This window comes from Oncorhynchus nerka, unplaced genomic scaffold (assembly GCF_034236695.1).
Source record: "Oncorhynchus nerka isolate Pitt River unplaced genomic scaffold, Oner_Uvic_2.0 unplaced_scaffold_1705, whole genome shotgun sequence".
Taxonomy (NCBI): domain Eukaryota; kingdom Metazoa; phylum Chordata; class Actinopteri; order Salmoniformes; family Salmonidae; genus Oncorhynchus; species Oncorhynchus nerka.
In genome coordinates, this window is record NW_027039646.1 from 57844 (window position 1) to 66159 (window position 8316).

Here is an 8316-nt window from a genome sequence, read left to right on the forward strand (position 1 = left end):
CCATGCACGCTCCAACTCAATCATCAAGTTTGCGGACGACACAACAGTGGTAGGCTTGATTACCAACAACGACGAGACGGCCTACAGGGAGGAGGTGAGGGCCCTCGGAGTGTGGTGTCAGGAAAATAACCTCACACTCAACGTCAACAAAACTAAGGAGATGATTGTGGACTTCAGGAAACAGCAGAGGGAACACCCCCTATCCACATCGATGGATCAGTAGTGGAGAGGGTAGCAAGTTTTATGTTCCTCGGCATACACATCACAGACAAACTGAATTGGTCCACTCACACTGACAGCGTCGTGAAGAAGGCGCAGCAGCGCCTCTTCAACCTCAGGAGGCTGAAGAAATTCGGCTTGTCACCAAAAGCACTCACAAACTTCTACAGATGCACAATCGAGAGCATCCTGGCGGGCTGTATCACCGCCTGGTACGGCAACTGCTCCGCCCTCAACCGTAAGGCTCTCCAGAGGGTAGTGAGGTCTGCACAACGCATCACCGGGGCAAACTACCTGCCCTCCAGGACACCTACACCACCCGATGTTACAGGAAGGCCATAAAGATCATCAAGGACATCAACCACCCGAACCACTGCCTGTTCACCCCGCTATCATCCAGAAGGCGAGGTCAGTACAGGTGCATCAAAGCTGGGACCGAGAGACTGAAAACAGCTTCTATCTCAAGGCCATCAGACTGTTAAACAGCCACCACTAACATTGAGTGGCTGCTGCCAACACACTGTCATTGACCCAACTCCAGCCACTTTAATAATGGGAATTGATGGGAAATGATGTAAATATATCACTAGCCACTTTAAACAATGCTACCTTATATAATGTTACTTACCCTACATTATTCATCTCATATGCATATGTATATACTGTACTCTAGATCATCGACTGCATTCTTATGTCACTAGCCACTTTAACTATGCCACTTTGTTTACTTTGTCTACATACTCATCTCATATGTATATACTGTACTCGATACCATCTACTGTATGCTGCTCTGTACCATCACTCATTCATATATCCTTATGTACATATTCCTTATCCCCTTACACTGTGTATAAGACAGTAGTTTTGGAATTGTTAGTTAGATTACTTGTTGGTTATCACTGCATTGTCGGAACTAGAAGCACAAGCATTTCGCTACACTCGCATTAACATCTGCTAACCATGTGTATGTGACAAATAAAATTTGATTTGATTTGATTTGATATGCATGTTGTAAACGTTCCACAGGGATGTTGGTCCATGCTGATGTGAAAGCATCAGGCAGTCTTTTTATTTCACCTTTATTTAACCAGGTAGGCCAGTTGCGAACAAGTTCTCATTTACAACTGCGACCTGGCCAAGATAAAGCAAAGCAGTTCGACACATACAACAATACAGAGTTACACATGGAGTAAAACAAGCATACAGTCAATAATACAGTAGAAACAAGTCTATATACAATGTGAGCAAATGAGGTGAGATAAGGGAGGTAAATACAATATAGCAAGTAAAACACTGGAGTGGAAGAATGTGCAAAGTAGAGAGAAATAATGGGGTGCAAAGGAGCAAAATAAATAAATAAATACAGTAGGGAAAGAGGTAGTTTGGGCTAAATTATACATGGGCTATGTACAGGTGCAGTAATATGTGAGCTGCTCTGACAGCTGGTGCTTAAAGCTAGTGAGGGAGAAGCTAGTGAGGGAGATAAGTGTCAGAGATTTTTGTAGTTCGTTCCAGTCATTGGCAGCAGAGAACTGTAAGGAGAGGCGGCCAAAGGAAGAATTGGTTTTGTGGGTGACCAGAGAGATATACAGTGGGGAGAACAAGTATTTGATAACCTGCAAAATCGCCAGTGTTTCCTACTTACAAAGCATGTAGAGGTCTGTAATTTTTATCATAGGTACACTTCAACTGTGAGAGACGGAATCTAAAACAAAAATCCAGAAAATCACATTGTATGATTTTTAAGTCTGTAGCAGGCAGCAACGGTGAGAGACTTGTTTTTAGAGAGGTGGCTTTTTAAAAAGTAGAAGTTCAAATTGTTTGGGAACAGACCTGGATAGTAGGACAGAACTCTGCAGTAGATTGCAACACCGCCCTCTTTGGCCTTTCTATCTTGTCTGAAAATGTTGTATGTTGTAAAATGTATGTCCTTCATAGATATTATACACATTTTTTTACAATAAAAGTTCTGTGTTTTATCTCTCAGTACATTGGAGCTGAGCCATATTATTTGCTGTAATATTAGATCTGCCTTGTCTGGAGGATGACATTGTAGCCAACTCTGTAAGACTTAGTTTAAAAAGTGGTGGTATCAACTGGTATCAAACCATACAAGACTCAGTGGCATGAAATAACATTACTTTCTGATTTAAACAGTTCATCATGAAACAGTTGTACAGTAACTTTTCATACACAGTGGAGAGGTTGGAATGAATAACAAGCTTTGTTGTGCAGTCTGGAGTTTCTCAGGGATGTGTGATGTCAGAGTTAGACTTCAACCCATCAATAGACTGGGTCATAACTTATGGAGGTCTAATTTATGAAGATAGATAGAACCTGCTGTTACCATGATTAACAGATGTCCCAATCTTCTCTTCCTCTTCTTCATCTTTAATGTTGACATTCAGCTCCAGTGTTTGACTGCAGTCTTCCAGCTTCACTGATGCCATCTCTGGATCCTGCAGTGCAAACTGGGCTCCACTGTCACAATCAGGACCCAGTGACTGTAGGTTTGGACTCAGTGTGGAAGGAGAGAGGCAGGCTGGGTTTGTCCTCACTGTTGATGTTACAAACCTCAGATTTAATCTGAGTCAGTCTGTAGTAATAAAGAGAAATGGACAAAAAAGTTATTTTCTTGACAGTTCTGGCGCTTTCTTTATTCTCTAAATATATATTCAATTTTTCTTGTTCAATTATCGTATTTCAACAGATCAGGTAGCTAAACATTGAAAACAAAACATGAATTCAGAATAGACACACACAATTACACAACGTAAGTGCACTTAACCTTTAGTAGATTTCCTAAATTAATATACATGACTCAATAAAACATTTAGTACAAGGTTGCAGTATGTTTTAGGCAGCACTATGTACTATTTTCCTGAATAACTTTGTCTTCACTGTATTATTTCACTCACAACCAATGGTTAGTGGTGGGAAAAAAGTACTAAATTGTTATATTTGAGTAAAAGTACATCAAATTCCTTTTATTAAAGCTACAATATGTAACTTTTTAGGCAACCCGACCAAATGCACATAGAAATGTGAGTTATCGATCTGTCAGTCTCATTGAAAGCAAGTCTAAGAAGCGGTAGATCTGTTCTGTGTGTGATATTTCTATGCTTCCCCTTCCTAAGTTTAGTTGTTGTCTTTTACTTTTGTACACCTGAATAGAGGATAAATAACTACAGCGCATTCGGAAAGTATTCAGACCCCTTGACTTTTTCCACATTGTTACGTTACAGCCTTATTCTAAAATGGATGACATAAAAATGTTTTCCTCATCAATCTACACACAATACCCAATATTAAAAAGCGAAAACAGGTTTAGACATTTTTGCAAATGTATTAAAAACAAACTAACATTTTACATAAGTATTCAATCTGACAGAGCTCCAGAGTTCCTCTGTGGCGATGGGAGAAACTCCCCAAATACAGGTGTGCCAAGCTTGTAGCGTCATACCCAAGAAGAATCAAGGCTGTAATCGCTGCCAAAGTTGCTTCAACCAAGTACTGCGTAAAAGGTCAGAATATTTATGTAAATGTGGTATTTCAGTTTTTACTTTGTCATTATGGGATATTGTGTGTAGATTGATGAGGGGGAAAAAACAATTGAATCCATTTTAGAATAAGGCTGAAACGTAATAAAATGTGGAAAAAGTAAAGGGGTCTGAACACTTTCCGAATGCACTGTACAATATGTGGTCATGGAAACGTTCTCACAGCGGTTTAGATGGTACAATGATTCTCCAATGATTCTTTTGTCACAAACTGAAATTATCCGTATTATTCAAATTCATGCAACCAGGAACTGGAAGAGGGATTTCTGCATAATGCATCTTTAAGCAAACCAGACTGTTTTGATGTATTTATGGACGGCCAGGTGCACACTCCAACACTCAGGCATCATTTACAAACGCAATATTTGCGCTTAGTGAGTCTGACAGATCAGAGGCAGCAGGGATGACAACGCGTGAATTGGACCATATTGCTCTCTCCTGCCTGAGCATTCGATATGTAACAAGAACTTTTGGGAGTCAGTGAAAATGTATGGGAGTAAAAAGTACATATGTACATAAGTTGCCAGGAAATATCAATAGTAAACTAAACTCAGCAACAAAAAAAAAGGACTCTGTCTTTCAAAGATAATTCGTAAAATCCAAATAACTTCACAGATCTTCATTGTAAAGGGTTTAAACACTGTTCCCCATGCTTGTTCAATTAACCATAAACAATTAATGACATTCACCTGTGGAACGGTCGTTAAGACACAGCTTACAGATGGTAGGCAATTAAGGTTACAGTTATGAAAACTTAGGACACTAAAGAGGCCTTTCCACTGACTGAAAAACACCAAAGGAAAGATGCCCAAGGTCCCTGCTCAACTGCATGAACGTGCCTTAGGCATGCTGCAAGGAGGCATGAGGACTGCAGATGTGGCCAAGGCAATAAATTGCAATGTCCGTACTGTGAGATGCCTAAGACGGCGCTACAGGAAGACAGGACCGACAGTTGATCGTCCTTGCAGTGGCAGACCACGTGTAACAACACCTGCACAGGATCGGTACGTCCGAACATCACACCTGCGGGACAGGTACAGGATGGCACCAACAACTGCCCGAGTTACACCAGGAAAGCACAATCCCTCCATCAGTGCTCAGACTGTCCGCAATAGGCTGAGAGAGGCTGGACTGAGGGCTTGTAGGCCTGTTGTAAGGCAGGTCCTCACCAGACATCACCGGCAAGAACGTTGCCTATGGGCACAAATCCACTGTCGCTGGACCAGACAGGACCGGCAAAAAGTGCTCTTCATTGACGAGTCGCGGTTTTGTCTCACCAGGGGTGATGGTCGGATTCGCGTTTATGGTCGAAGGAATGAGCGTTACACCAAGGCCTGTACTCTGGAGTGGGATCGATTTTGAGGTGGTGGGTCCATCATGGTCTGGGGCGGTGTGTCACGGCATCATCGGACTGAGCTCGTTGTCATTGCAGCCAATCTCAACGCTGTGCGTTACAGGGAAGACATCCTCCTCCCTCATCGGAGGGTGAAGGCTAGGGCCATTCCCCCCAGAAATGTCCGGGAACTTGCAGGTGCCTTGGCGGAAGAGTGGGGTAACATCTCACAGCAAGAACTGGCAAATCTGGTGCAGTCCATGAGGAGGATATGCACTGCAGTACTTAATGCACCAGAGACTGACTGTTACTTTTGATTTTGACCCCCTTTGTTCAGGGGCACATTATTACATTTCTGTTCGTCACGTCTGTGGAACTTGTCTCAGCTGTTGAATCTTATGTTCATACAATTATTTACACGTTAAGTTTGCTGAAAATAAACGCAGTTGACAGTGAGCGGACTTTCTTTTTTTTGCTGAGTTTAGTTAAAAGGAGAAGTTTCCTATTTTAGGGGAGACCGGGGATGGTTCTAACACAGGATAACTGTGACACTTAATATCGTCAAGCAGGAACAAGCTCAAATCATGTGACTCACTGTGCACATGCTCAGTTTGGTCCTCAACCCTCATGTGATGAAGCAAGACCCGTATTGAAAAACTAAATCTGAGTTTGAAGTAAGAAAGACATATTTGGTGACCAAATGTGTTTTTGCGACGGCATCACCTGCTTTGTAGTTAGATTCACCAAACTTATTTCAGGTTCATAACCAGTTTGTGTAGATATGGGGCGGCAAGTAGCCTAGTGGTTAGAGCATTGGACTAGTAACCAAAAGGTTGCAAGATCTAATCCCCGAGCTGACAAGGTAAAAATCTTGTTCTGCCCCTGAACAATGCAGTTAACCCACTCTTCCTATGCCATCATTGAAAATAAGAATTTGTTCTTAACGGACTTGCCTAGTTAAATATAAATAAATATAGATTTGATGCAAGTTAGCAATGCTAAAGTTTAAACATGTAGCTAAAGTTGAAGCTAACTAATGGCTGCAAGCATCAGGGTTAGTTATAACAAGCCTAATGAGGTCTGGGTGCAGTGCTGGGAATACAAATGATGGGCCCACCAAGCCTGTACCCCGGGACTACCGTACCACTGTCTAAACTCATGGGCCCACCAAGCCTGTACCCTGGGACTACCGTACCACTGTCTAAACTGATGGGCCCACCAAGCCTGTATCCCGGGACTACCGTACCACTGTCTAAACTGATGGGCCCACCAAGCCTGTACCCCGGGACTACCGTACCACTGTCTAAACTGATGGGCTCACCAAGCCTGTACCCCGGGACTACCATACCACTGTCTAAACTGATGGGCCCACCAAGCCTGTACCCCGGGACTACCATACCACTGTCTAAACTGATGGGCCCACCAAGCCTGTACCCCAGGACTACCATACCACTGTCTAAACTGATGGGCCCACCAAGCCTGTACCCCGGGACTACCATACCACTGTCTAAACTGATGGGCCCACCAAGCCTGTACCCCGGCACTACCATACCACTGTCTAAACTGATGGGCTCACCAAGCCTGTACCCCGGGACTACCATACCACTGTCTAAACTGTGACTCTGAGTTAACATGTCCAACATTCACTTACACACACACCCCTGCTTTCTCTCAAATTCACTCACACCACACACATTCAGATGTTAAATTGTCAGATGTTGTTTAGTTGAGAAGGGCCAGTTAATAGTGTCAAAATAAGAAACATTCTGATTTGAATTTTGACTATTATTTCTGCTACACAAAATGTTAAACATGTTGTTCTCATGTTCTCAATAAAGGCTTTCAATATCTTGTTGCATGCTATGATTTTAGCATTATGTCAAACTGTTACATGTCACTCCAATGCCTGTTACAACTGACCCGGGAGGTGGGGGAATTTGGAACATTTCACCCCAATGCCTGTTACAACTGACCCGGGAGGTGGGGGAATTTGGAACATGTCACTCCTTGTGTTTGAGACAATCAAACCTTGTCTGTTTGATTTAGAGAGATAAAACCAATACTACTTTGTAACAGACAGATGTTCCTATTCACATTTTGAATGTACTAGCTCAAAATAATCTGAGATGTTGACAAAAAATGCAACCATCCCCTATATCCTCTACACTAAATCACTCATTTTTATGTAAATCCATTTTTTTATAGAAGGGTCCAGACAGTATTTTTGTGATTTCACATACTTTTGAGAACCTTACCACAACCAGCAAATCGCGCCCTCATCCTTGTTTAGCAGTATGGGGGTGGGGGAAAAATAGGTCTCCAAAACCCCCGAAATACGTCCTTTTAGAAACGGCAAAGCTCCCATGATAGTGATGCGGGTCTTTAGATGTTGTACACATGAAATTGTGTCGTTCGGAGCAACGTTTTAATCAATGTTGTTTTATGACTGGTCGGGGTTTGGGAGAGGAAATCCAATAATTCCTTCAGTTTAAAAAACACGTATCTACGCTGATTGACCGCCATCTTGGGGGAACACTCAGGTCTCTTCTCGTTGTCATCAAACACCACGTGACTGGGGGACTACCGTAAACTACATAATAATGTGACAGAGGCAAATAAGAACGCTGTTCTTTATCTCCTAACGTATTGCACAAGTTAACTGCAGGCATTTACTTAAAAAGTAGCTACAAATATTTGACTTCGAAGAAAATAGTTTCAACGGTATTGAAAAACCATCCTATGGCTTTTTCCCAAGTATTCTGGTATCTACGGAATTACGCCCAAGCCTAGTAACTACACAGACTCATTTCATAGAACTTCTTCACTGGCAATTTGTCTACTTCACTTCTTTAGTCTACTCTCTGATCACTCCAGATACCCCAGTTGGTTATGGAAAATATATTTCACAGCGGTTTAGATGGTACAATGATTCTATACACAATGATTGCTTGTTTTGCCACAAACGGAACATTTTGCAACCAGGAAATTGAGGATTTGTTTGCATAGCGCATCTTTAAGCAAACCAGACGGCATGATTTTCCAGTTTTTTATTTTTATTTAATGTATTTTTATTTACGGTTTTCAGGGGCACCTTCCAACACTCAGGCATAATTTACAAATGTAGTATTTGTGTTTAGTGAGCCCGCCAGTTCAGAGGCAGTAGAAATGACAACGTGTTAATTGGGCCACTCTTATTTAGAAACT

The 8316-nt window shown here is 42.0% G+C and overlaps 1 long non-coding RNA gene across 1 annotated transcript; it reads right to left on the reverse strand.

The window, feature by feature from the left end:
* Nucleotides 1-1248: 1248 nt before the first annotated feature.
* Nucleotides 1249-7657, reverse strand: LOC135568154 (uncharacterized). Its single transcript, XR_010462516.1, has 2 exons — nt 7353-7657; nt 1249-2815 (listed from the first exon to the last, which is right to left on the reverse strand). It is a non-coding gene; the product is annotated as an uncharacterized LOC135568154 (long non-coding RNA).
* Between the last annotated feature and the right edge of the window lie 659 nt (nt 7658-8316).